The 13,702-nt window shown below is 29.7% G+C and overlaps 1 long non-coding RNA gene across 1 annotated transcript in view; it reads right to left on the bottom strand.

Annotated features, from left to right (window-relative positions):
* Positions 1 to 13,702, bottom strand: part of LOC132742011 (uncharacterized) — a 229,166-nt gene that overhangs the window by 145,733 nt on the left and 69,731 nt on the right. The window contains exon 2 of the long non-coding RNA XR_009627374.1: positions 10,132 to 10,236. This is a non-coding gene — a long non-coding RNA (uncharacterized LOC132742011). The remainder of the gene's footprint in view (positions 1 to 10,131; positions 10,237 to 13,702) is intronic.

The following is a 13,702-nucleotide window of genomic DNA, read 5'->3' on the forward strand; positions in this document are numbered from 1 at the left end:
TTGTTTATAAAGCAAAATAATAGAATCTTCAAGCTTTGATTTGTAACGTGCATGAAATGAAGTTTTCATTCATCCCATTTATGAATCATGGAAATTATTATCAATGCTTCTTCTTTCTGTAGACAAATGCACGAAAGTCATCTGAAAGACTGTGGTGATGCAATTGAGAATAACATACGCATAAAATTTGCGATATTTTAGTTGATCATTTGATGTATGCTTCGTATTCATGTCAATTGGATAAGGGTATTTACGCCAGTTTTTATCAAATATGTAGCTAAGGTTTAATGATGGTATTGTTTTCCGTTTTCCGCTTCGTTCGGATGTGATGGGTGTTATAGGAAATAGCTTGAATGTAATTCTCGCGTAACATTTTGTTATATTTTAAAACCCATAAAAATGTTGAACGAAAAAGTTGTATAGAGATTTCCATTGACAAGGACAATTTGTATCTGCTGAACATTAACTTTTTCAAAGCAACAAAATAAGAACAATCTAGTGATTATAGATTGAAGACATAAAAATGTTACTATATCTTTAGCTACTTTTTATCCTCTAACATCGTTTACACTGGTAAGTAAAAGAAATTATGATTAATACGTACACTTTTCTAGTTAGGTGAATCAGCTTTTTGACATTAGTATGTTGTTCTAAGATAATTGAATCAAACTGCAATCTTTAAAACGTATCTATATTCAATAGTAAACAATTTATTATTTCAAGAAATAACAAAGCAACTACATTATTGTTTCATAAAAAGCCACAAGCAGTTTCCAATAACTGCCCTTCCTCAAAGACAGAAACATAAAAGTATTACTTGCAAATCATTGCGTCACTAGCCAATGTAATTTCAAAACAGTGCACTAAATAACTACCAGTGATGATAAAACGTCATTTCTGTCATCTTTGACATCAGAGGTAATTGAATCTATTTCGCATAAAACTGTTAGCAGCAAACTGTATATACTGTCGATAGTGAAAAACAGACCAGAGAAACCGGAGAGCAATAATTAAGATATATCTCACAGATTAATGTGTCTTCATTTATCATCTTCATCTAAATAAGAAACTGACAGAAGATAAAGTTGTTTACTTTAACAGTGGATAATAAAGGTCTAATATTAATTTGTCGTTGTCCAATACAATGTCTAAAACATTTCCTTGTTATACGTTTAAACTTTTGTAAACAATATGACAAATCTAGATTAAAACAATGGTATTTTAGGACAGACTCGTCGTTAATTTCAAAGGATGCTTTGGAAAGAAAATCAAATTAAAATAATTTGAGTCAATGAGAAGGCAAACAAAAACAACAAATTGCGTAGGGGAACCCTCAGATATCGTTCAACAATTTAGTTTAATCTTGCTACACGTAAACAACATGTAAACTATTTGGATAGTTACATAAATCGAAGCAAATATGGACAAAAAATCAGTGTGTGCAAATCACAAATTGTCAAGCCGGAATAGTTTGCATATTACAAATGCTGAAATTAAAAATAATCGTTGCAGTTCAATGACCAAGTGTAAAGCAATGGCATCTCCACTTAAAACTGTGTAGACTAACATCTTAGGATGTCATGGATATAGCAGGTCTTATAGTAGCTTGCTATCATGTTTCATTAAATTAAGAAATGCATTTTGGGAATCTGGTAACGAAAAGATAAGTAGCACACAGGACACAATGTTGTTGTAAGTTACAAAAATCCTAAAAACCACCAAAAGTATCTATATTTTTGACACACTTATATATACATTTTAAGTTAATGATAGTGTAATTATTACAATATGCATAATTACTGTAATATCAATGTGTTTTATCATTTGTTATTCACAGGAAAAGTTGAAACAGGAGAAAATATTTTGTTAATGTTGATTTCATGAATAACATTTTTTTATCTGTTGTCGCCAAATATTATATTAGAAGATAAGTCGGTAAGGCACATTAAGTCCAGAACTGACTTAACATTTTCCTTTCAAAAAGGCAAGCATATTATAATTTATTAATCGGTTAAGAGCACGTTAGATGCTTATCATGTAATATGTAGTTTTTGAAGAAAAAAATCTTAAATGGAACAAAATGTATCCAAAGTAAATTTACATACTCAACAACTTGTCACTGTTGATTTACCAATGACCAAAAAAGCTGATGACACTAAACATTGTTCAAAAGTATGCCCAATCAGTACCATTTTATAAAATCTGTAACAATTAACAAAACAACTTAATATAATATTTTGAGAATCTAATAAAGATAGCGTTTTAGGGCTTCATGGGTCTTTAATATTCCGAAACATTTAAGCTGATTTGATGTATAAACAAAATGGTCTTGTCTTGTGTCCATTTTTAGTGTTATCTACTTGAACTACCTGCAAAACATGTGGGAGGCAATAACATGTTTACTGAATTATCTTAGTGTCAACATAAGCTTGTTATTTATTTCATTTCAGCTAAATAATTTCTAGCTTTATCAAGATTTTCTTTAATTTTGTTAATAAATAAGTTCATTAACGTCAAATCTAATATTTACATAACTATTAATTAACGTTGACTTGTTTTGCAATGACTATCTGTTGTTAACATTGATGCTTTAACGAATGTTTTATTTTACTGCGCACAAAATATGAGAAATGCTCCTTTCACACTTGACCCTTTTCTTTTAATATAATGAGACAAATGCAATTTATCATGCAAAACAGAATGACAATCCCTTCTTATTTTGTCTCAAGAGATTTACATGGAATTTATAGAGATATCAAGATACCGAAAATAAAACCACAAATGTAATGCAAACTAATATATTATTTTCCTGCAAAAATCATCAATATAATATCACATCATTTCAGGGCAGCACCTGTCATTAACAGACTTACGACAATAAATTTTGACCATAACAGTTTCTGTCAGTTAATTATGAATTCCTGTATTTATTGCTTTAAAAGTAAAAATTGTGTGCAATTGGAAAAGATGGCCTGCACTAAATATATATTTAATGATAATTATTTAACAGACACTATAAAATGATAATATAACTTCTGAAAAGTGTTTGATCCATGAAAATAATGGATATAAAGTTGAAAGGCGGATGTTTAAGACTCGACAACTCGGCTTCGTAATGTTTGTTCATGCAAGATAATGAAAAAATAATATCTCTCATCTTTGATTCCGAGGTATAAGAAAAATATATCTACACCGAGACAAAGAACATGGCAACTTACAACAGCTGTCATACAGGAATTTAAACCTAGTGTTACGAGAATAAAATCTGGAAAAAAAATTAAATGATTAGTCCTAAAACGTAATAAAAAACAAATTAAATACAAAAAAATGCAAAGTTATTGAAAATATAATTTTATTTTCTAAAACGATTATTATTAGAATGGGATTCCGATCCTGATTAGCTTTGTTCTTAATTAATTCCCTTTAGTTAGATTTATTAAGTTCACGATATAAACGTAACAGGTTTGGATTTCTTTTACTGAGCCAAACTTATCGACCTATTTCAAATAGTATGCATGCCTTTGAATCTCAACGCCATGATTATTATCTTTATTATATCCATTTTTTTTTCAAAGTAAGAAATCATTTCCATTTTGTTTAACATTTTAATAATTTTATTTATTTGGCTCCATTTCCTTGAATCTGTTACTTTAACAATAACTGTTACATATTGTTCTTTTTCATATTGCGTGAAATATGGAGTAGTTTGTGAACATGATTTAGTTGAGCAAATAGCCAAAAGCAATAGATTTGTTGACGTGAAACATAAATTGAACGTATCAAATTGCTCATAATTATGCCTGATAATACATTATTAAAATATTTTAGCCCGAAAACATTTTACATGTGAATATCATTACTTATATTTCCTATACATGGTAGCAAGGTAATATATTTCTAATTAATTATGAGAGTCATTTTCTATTGTGAAGCAGCATCACATATATAATTAAATAAATGCGAAAACATTGTCTATGTGAACTCCAGCCAAATCACTAACTTGTAAAAATTCATGCAAACCTTCATTTGTTTTAGAAACTTGTCTTGTTACATTTTAAACAGCAAACAAAATATTTTGTTTTTACAGCGACTAATATAATTTTTTAAAATGACTATCGAAGCATAAAAGTAACTTCTAAAAGAAAAGGAATATTTTATATTATCTTTACATAAACAAAAGAGAGACTATAGCTTGTTTATCTTATTACCCTTGTGACTTTCGCAGCATTTTTATCATTCACTTTTGAACAAATTAAAAAGCAAATGCATAAATTCATTTTCGCCAGTAGCAATTGTAAAGCATCTTTCAATAACCGAACATCGTCAAAGATAGATACATCAAAGTATACTTGCAATTCATTACCTAACTAGATTATGTTTCTCTACAACAGAGCACCCAGCCTTAAAGACTACTACTCAAGATATATAGTCATTCCTGTCCTGTTTGACATCACAAGTTATTTAATTTATTTCGCCCAAAACATACATAAATCTAGCAGCAAAGTGTAGATGCTGTCGAAAGTGAAAAACAGACCACAGAAAGAGGAGCCTTATAATGAAGATATACCTCACAGAGTAATGTGTCCTTATTAATCATCCTCATCTATTAGAAACTGACAAAGATGAGGTTGTTTTCTCCAACGCTGGATTTTAAAACAAGATTAATATTAATTTGTCGTTTTCCAATAGATCTTCTAAAACATTTCCTTGTTAAGAATTTAATGCGTTTAAAGATTATTGCAAATCTAGATTAAAACTATGTTATGTTTGAGACCATCCTTGCTTTCTCTAGATACTTTGGAAAGAAAACCAAATTGAAACAATTTGATATAATGAGAAGGAGAACCAAATGAATCATAGATTGCGAAGGAGAATTTAGATAAGAATTCGTTCAACAAAGTCGTAATACACTGGCTTTAAATCACAGAGAGGTCCAATAACCAAATTTGATCTACATATTATTCAATTGTATAGTTTAAAAAATTAGTGAAATTCCGTGCTTTTACGAAAAACAAAAATCTTTATTTTAATGGTTTATCTAATTAATTTGCAAACTGTAGATCGTCCAGTCGAAATAATGCGTAAAAACCAAACCAAAAGCTTAACGGTCAACAAAAACTTTTCGTTTTTACTTCTCAAAAGCTTTTTATTTTTGTTGGGTAATTCTTTCCAAAAAGTAACTCATAAGCCAATTTATTGAGCCATATTTTGCTTTTGTTCCTTTTTGGCTATTAGTACAGTTATAGTGAATAAGTATTTTGTATGGATGTCGAAAAACCACTTTGTTTACATGTGGTACTTTTATGACAAATAATTTCACATTCATCTCTACCTTATTCAGATGATAAGCCTCCTCTTTTACTTACGTATGCTTTTTCTGATGAAGGAAACATTTATCCGTTTCTGAGGTAATATATGCCTTTAAATTGGAAATAATCGTTGCGATTCAATGACCAAATGTAAAGCAATGACATCTCCATTTCAAAACTGTCCAGACTAACATCTTAGAATTTCATTGATGGAACATATCAAGTGATGTTTATATATTTTTTTGAATCAAATGGATTATTTTTGGGATAAGGAGTAAGGAGAAGAAACACACAGGATACAATTTCAGTTTACAAATATTGTTAACTTTCACTAAAACGATCGTATAGTTTCGACACCCTCAAATATACGCATCAAATGCAAGACCGTTTCTTTATTACTTTGTGCATAATTACTGTAATTTTCAATTATTTCATATTCGTTGAGACAATAAATAAACCTTATTTTGTAAATATTCAGAATTATTTTTATTAACATTTTATTTACCAAATATTAAGCATATTTTTGTTAAAGGCACACAAAGCCTAAAAATTATATGATTCTCCGCTCAATAACGTACACACATTTGTTTAACGAATAGCATGTTTAATGCTTACTGAATATGAATATGAAATAATTTGTCTTAAAAAGCAAAATGTAAACAATATAGATTTTTTAAATTCCATACAAAAAACTAAAAATCGTTGTAGCTTTAATAATGACAAAAAAAATATAAATTGGTTCAGAGATTTTGCCAATGAGTACCAGTTTAGAATATGTTACATTATAATTACAATGATAACTAAAAGTAAAACCTTGTTAGAAATAACATAAATAGCTAAATAGATAGGTAGAAGTGTATGTGACTTTAAGAGTAAATCGTCACATATTTATTTATATGCCTATTGTACATGATACATGAACGTAATGATCTTATACTCTGTGCATTATTAAGTATTCTCTACTTAAACTATCTGCAAAACATGTAGGAGGCAATAACATGTTTACCGAATTAATTTAATGACAACATAAGCTTGTTATTTATTTGATATCAACTAAATAATTTCCGGCTTCATCAAGATTTTCTTTAATACGGTTAACAAATAAGATCATTATACTTCAAATCCAATATTTGCATAACATTTAATTCTGTTAAATATTTGCACGCGTTGACTTGTTTTGCAATGGCGATCTGTTGTTAACATTGATGTTTTAACGAATATTCTATTTTAACGCGCACAAATCGTGAAAAATGCTACTTTCACCCTTCATCCTTTCCTTTTGATATCATGAGATTAATGCACATGATTTGTCCATTTCAATTGGCTTGCATCTCAACGTCATGCTTATTACATTTGTCGGTAAAGTTCAAATGTTCCAAGGTTGAAATTATTTGCATTTTTAAAGGAAAATAAATTGAACAATCCCATATATTTGGTTGCATTTCTTTGAAAACTTAACATTATAATAACCGTTACTTATATTTTAATTTACAGATTGAGCGATTCTGCATGTTATTTTCTTAGTTTGTTAAGCAACAAAGTAATACATTTATATAAATGCGAGAACATTGTAACTTTTTAATAAAATACTCCAGAGAAATTCATACTTACATCATATTGTCTGATGAGAATTCAAACAGGAAAATACATTATCGTTTTTACAACGATATATATTATATTTCAAGTTACCAGGTATCAAATCGTAAAGTGACTTCTTACGGACATCTTAAAGTACAGAATTAAATGAAGTCAAGTTATTGATACTAAAAAGAACATTTCATACAATCTAAGCATAAATAGTAGGAGAAACAATGACATTTTAATTAAATTATATAACATGACATTCGCAGCTTATTAATAAAAAAATAACATTAAAGACAAATTAATAGCTTTAGAAATCAAATATTTCAGCATTCTTTAGATAGGTCAAACATGTGTTTAATAATGCCTTAAAATGTATTTAGAGCATATTAGAATGTTTAACGACTGAACATAGTAGCGCTGAACGAACATTAATGTATCGTTAAGGTAGCAGCATGTAAAATAAGTAGTGTTTTGATTTCCATATAAAAACCTAATTCACCAATTGCCAAAGAGCAAAGGAAGTAAAAGGTAGCTCATCTATAGGGCCAAGGAAACCTTACATCTGAAGTTTTTGAGAAATATAAATAATGACATTTAGGGAGTTTAATGGACCTTTAATAGATCAATGTTATAATTTCATCATATTATAACATTATATTTAATTACTAAAATAAATAAATGACATCAAAGGTGTTTTTACAAGCGTATGTACCGTGATACACGTAAGAAACATTGAAATGTGAAATAACCAAGTCAACTAATGTACTGCGGTTCATAAATACACGAAAAGTCCACCCAACTGTCAAGGTATATAAAAGAAAGAAATTGAAAGGGTTGGTTCGAATTTATATTATCATTCCGATAACAAACAAAATTCGTGACAGGAAAAGAATTCATGTAGGCCTTAAAGTTAAGTGACTCTCTTGTCAGTTTTGAAACATGCTATTTTGCAATTATTGTCTATCCTGATTTGCTTAATAGAGACAAGAGATTCTACAGACGAGAAAACTCTTGATTAACGAACACTTTTAGCCATTTTGTGTTTGATACACTGATAACTTCAATTATTAATAAGTACATGAAGGCAAGACAGTTTATTTCATCACTGATCTTGATGAATTTAAAATTAAATATGTAACCTAATTTGAATAATCCAAAGACAATATTGGATGAGTATTCTATAGTTCCACTTACAAGATCGATGAATCATCTCTGAAACTTACTAGTATTTATCGATAAAGTATTGTGGCCAGCGAGATTTTCTGCCGAAATCGTACAGAATGTCGCGGGGAACGTATAAACTTCGATATTTTATAACAGTTGTTGGAAACAGCAAGAACAATTTGACTTCAGTAGCCGGTAGCGTCCATGTATTGACTCTATATTTTAACAGACATTTTATGTCCTTTATCTCAATTAAATTATTCAACCATTTATTTCAAACTAAAAGTTTTGATGACTCAAAATAAATTAATATGTTCTTTGATTACTGATTACATTACTTTAAATTGTAGCAATATAGTGTTATATAACAAGTGTCGGTTTTTATTAATTTTGTTAATAATAATTTATTTTTTATTCTCGTGTTTGATATTAACACAGGAAGGTGTGTCACTGGAGTTTTCTTTTAATCTTTCTAGTTCATTTTTACGCATATCGTAGTACAGCTAGCGCCTAAAGTTTGTAGGCAATTAAATTAGTAATACAACTTCAATAAAACTAAGAATTTGCATTTTATGTAACGTTTCATATTATCACCAAAAAAAACTTAATGACATGTACATTTGCAAAACGAAGTAAACCTTCATAATGTAGTAATAATGTAATTACTAACAAGACAACAGAAAGATGTCGAGATAAGGTTCTACCAGGCTTTTTATTTCTCACAGCCTTTTGAATGAAATTTGTAACACGTTAAATTTGCAAAGCAATATTTGCCTGTCTTCAACTAAATTCAAAATAAAATACCCCTTGTACCATATCAAAAGACAAGATAATCTGTTATATTCTCCTGTTGTTTGAATAGTTAAAACAATAGTGAAATTCATGAAGAAAAAAAAACTCTTGCTTAATATCCTGAATAGAAAGCTTTTGAAAGTTTTTTCGAAGCAAAATGTGTTTAATCAATCAGAAGAAACAAATGAAAAAGCTATTTTCAGACACATGCGACGAAACAGCTTAATGAAAAGAGAGTGCATGACATTGATTTAGCTATTGTATCAAATAAAGTAAATGAATGTCATAAATTTCTGCTGAAAGAAAATATTTCCGTAGGAGTATTAATGATTTGTTTGTATATCATAATAAAACATTAAATCACTTTTCTTGTTATTTGTCCTATTGTATTATAACACAATATAGTTCGAATATTGAAAAACAGCGTTTAGAGTATAGAATTTAAATGGCGTTAAATTAGTTGTTACATGTAATGGAATATTTCGGTCCATCTTTTCATAAACAATGGGAGATCTTAATATTGATTTCGTGGGTTATTTTGAGGTTTGTGGGGGTTATTGTAAGTGTGTTTGTTTAAAGAAACCGAAGTTATATCTAGTATATCTTTATCTTCCTGAATAAACAAGCTCATTCATATAATATTTTACTCTATGAAAGTAAATAACATTAAGTCATAGAAATAAAATATAATACTATACTATAGATATAGTCTGATTTTATTGACCTGTCAATAATGAATACATTATAGCACTCATTTAAATATTCGATCCCACTTCGGTTTTTGTCCGTTTATTTTACGAGAATTAATATGGAGTATATCAGTAACGTTTGGAAAACTCCCACTAGCTTAATGATAGTTCTCGTAACATCCGCAATAGCACAGTCGGTTAAGTGATTACCTAATGTATGAGAGGTCCGAAGTTCGATCCCTTCTTTTGACATTCTATTTAGACTTATTCCAGAGATGTCTTTATTTTTAGGTATATTTTAAAGAAAATTGTCAAGCGCATAAGAAAATAACTCTGGACATACACTGTCTCGATCTTACAACATGTAGGATATTTTGATATTATATACCCGTGGTTTACCCTATTGCGCTATAACGGTCAGTGTAATTTACTCATAGAAACTAGATGAATTTAATCACATCTTACTGTGTACATCTCACGGAATTTACCGAACATTTATCGAATATTAATATATTCTGTGCATTGACCGTATAATGAGTATGGAATTGACAGGTTAATAAAATCAAACAATAAATAGGTAACATTTTACTTACATATCATTGAGAAGTTACCCCATAAACTATCTCTCTGTGAGGAGCCGCCGCTAGAATATTTTCAACACACAGATTGCAGTAGGTTTTTAGCTACAGGCATCTAACCTGAAGTTAAAACAAAACAATTTCTTATCGTTTATTTGGTTTTCATTTCTTTCACATTCGGATTCACACATATTGAATTAAATTGTAAAAGGAATCTTTGTTACATCTGACTAACATAAAACTGGCATTATCTGATCAGGTATGTATGTACAATTGTTATTGTATAAGTGTAATTATTAGTTTATTGTTATATACAAGTTCATTTTAATGTTGATTATGATTAAGATATGATTTCAAATAACAATGTTATAGTATGGAAACAAAATTATTTTATGCAGTGTCATTTAAAAAGAAAATACCAGATCATTGAATCGTTTTCGAAGTTAACTTAGGTTTTACTAAATCATTTTTATTTTCATATTTTTGTACAACTGTACGAAAATGCAATTACTTCTATTGAATATAAAAAAAGAGTAGCATAATATGTTTACTTAATTATAATTAAAGAAAGAATGGATATTCGAAAAGAAAAACGTTTCCCTAAATTTCGTACACACATATTTAACATTCCTGGTAGTCTAGTGTAGTATCTGCATTAAGATTTCATCAAACATCGAAATCACCAACAGAAATTAAAGACATATTTAAAATATGATTTTTCTACGCCAGGGACTTTAATTTTTCCATGTGAGTAAGCTATCTAGTCAACAAAAGGGTTGTCAGTGGTTCTACTCAGGTGCCCACTTCTGCCTAAAATAATGCACGGAAGTCATCCTCCGCCATTATAGTTCGAAAGTCGCCAAATGACCTCTAATGTGTTTGTGCAACTTAAAACCCACCTAGAAAGTTGTTAATTCCTTTCCTTACCGTTACTTTAAACTATTTTGACATAACTCATTTGATTTTCCAACTTGGATTGTCTTATTTACTGGAAACATCAATTCACCGGAGACAGGTTTTCATTATGTTTAATGTTGTTAGATATCATTAATTATTATTGCACCGCGAACATGCCATTTTCTTTGACACTTGCATGACTTGTTTTGGTTCTTTTCCTTTCCTTACATGCAAGATTCAATTTCAAGTAAACATTATAATTAACAAATCATTGGGTCTATTTGTCAAGCTGTTTTGAACATGTGTTATTCTTTGTTAGTTCTTTACATCAATTTACATTTTTGCCGTTAATCCTAGGGCACGGTACCAAATATAATTGGCACGTGAATATAACATTAGTAATATTATGGGAAATAAATAGAACCTCGCCTAAAACGAGGAAATTGCAAGTGAAATGATATTTTCAATTTATTTTCTTTAAATAATAGTATTACTTTTACAACATCTGCATTTTAAATATGTTTAACATTTTAAAGACATGATTTCACGAAGAGTTGACATATTTTTGTTTATATTATGAGATTGTACTAGGCCAGACCTTTAAATAAAACATTAGCAAAAAATTCATTTTGTACGATTTCGAGACGTTAAAAAGACCTTTTAAAATATAAAGGTAAGTTAGAAACGTTAAACTTGTAAATTACATTTAGAGTTATCCATAACACAACATGGAGAGTTTGACATTTTAGCCGAAATTTGGATATAAAATATATGTATTAATACTGATATTCAATGACCGCTACAAAATCAATCTTAAGATTCGTTTAAAATGATTCATAAATATTGACAAAATTCAAAAATATATAAGTTTAACAAGCTTTTTTACTATTTACTTGATAAAACCATTTTTACAACATATCGGACCATTTCTTTCTAATTGCACGCTAATAAATATTTGGAAAATATATATTTTGAACAATTCAACACGAAAATACAAAACAGACTTTGCCCAAACTAGTGACATAAACTGTACTAGGGATTGTGACTCTAAAACAATATGCTATAGGATCTTTTCCAATATAATAATTAGAATCTTAAAAAAATGGTAAAGTTAAAGATTCTCTTTTTGGTGCACAAACTCAATGTGAAAGTTTATCAGTTGTAATACTGTTACATTGTTCACGTTCTTTAGCGTTGATGAAATTCATTATTGTGCTCAGTTTACATTTTAGATATTTCAAAGCTTCTTGATCGATAGCACATTAAACTCAATCCAATTTAATCTAAAGTTCCATTAAATAAACTTTTAATCAAATCTTTTTATAGTCTGATTTAAAACAGTCTCCTTGGCAAAATTTCATCTTCTTCACAATTGGATGAATACAAAAGAGAAATTATAAAAATGGGTCAAAGACAGAAAAGAAAATGGGTCAAAGACAGAAAAGGCCGGGTTGCATTTGTATACCAAATATCATGATGCTGTGATGTTACGGGAAAAAATACCACTGACCATTAATGTCGAAAATTTAACTAAGTCAGTAAACAGGAAGTGGATGAGCAACATACCTGAAATAATATCCCAAGGTATGGAACTACATGTCAATGCTGTATGCAAAATATCAAGATGCTGTGATAAGTTATTGCTGAGAAAACTGTTACGAAAATTTCCTACCATTGACCATTAATGTCGAAGATTTAGCTAAGTCGATTAACAGGAAAAGTATGAGCAACAGACCTGAAATAGAATCCCACATTATGGGACCCTGTGTTAAAGGCTGTGATTAGTAGTTGCTGAGAAAATTTCAAGAGGCTGTGATAAGTAGTTGCTGAGAAAACTGTTACGAAAATTTCCTACCATTGACCATTCATGTCGAAAATTTAACTAAGTCAATAAACAACAAGTGGATGAGTGAGAAACCTGAAATCGAATCCCACATAATGGGACCATGTGTCAATGCTGTATGCCAAATATCAAGATGCTGTGATAAGTAGTTGCTGAGAAAACTGTTACGAAAAATTCCTACCATTGACCATTAATGTCGAAAATTTAACTAAGTCGAGAAACAGGAAGTGGTTGAGTGACAAACCTGAAATAGAATCCCACAGTATGGGACCACGTGTCAATGCTGTATGCCAAATATCAAAAGGCTGTGATTAGTAGTTGCTAAAAAAAATGTTACGAAAATTTCCTATCATTGGCCATTTATGTCGAAAATTTAACTATGTCGAGAAACAGGAAGTGGATAAGTGACACACCTGAAATCGAATCCCACAGTATGGGACTACGTGTCAATGCTGTATGCCAAATATCAAGAGGTTGTGATAAGTAGTTGCTGAGAAAACTGTTACGAAATTTTCCCCAGCCGCCCGCCGCCCGCCAAACGCCCGCCCATCATTCACAATACTGTAACCCGGGTTTGCACATGTGCAAGTTACATGTGTCAAAATTTAATGACTCTTGCAATCAATATATTTGGGTTCGGTAAATGTCTTTTCAGGACGGCAATAAATGAATAATAATTACAATATTAATAATTTAATTGAATGAATGATAACTGCAGAATTGGGATCGAAATTGTAAGTTTGCCGATAGTTTATTGACAAGGATATTAATTAAATTCTATCACAGTCGTGATGACTTGGGTTTTGGTATGCAAATGTTTGTATGAAATTGGGTAAGGTGGTCAAT

Source organism: Ruditapes philippinarum, unplaced genomic scaffold (assembly GCF_026571515.1).
Source record: "Ruditapes philippinarum isolate M1 unplaced genomic scaffold, ASM2657151v2 ctg1761_1_1_1_1, whole genome shotgun sequence".
NCBI lineage: Eukaryota > Metazoa > Mollusca > Bivalvia > Venerida > Veneridae > Ruditapes > Ruditapes philippinarum.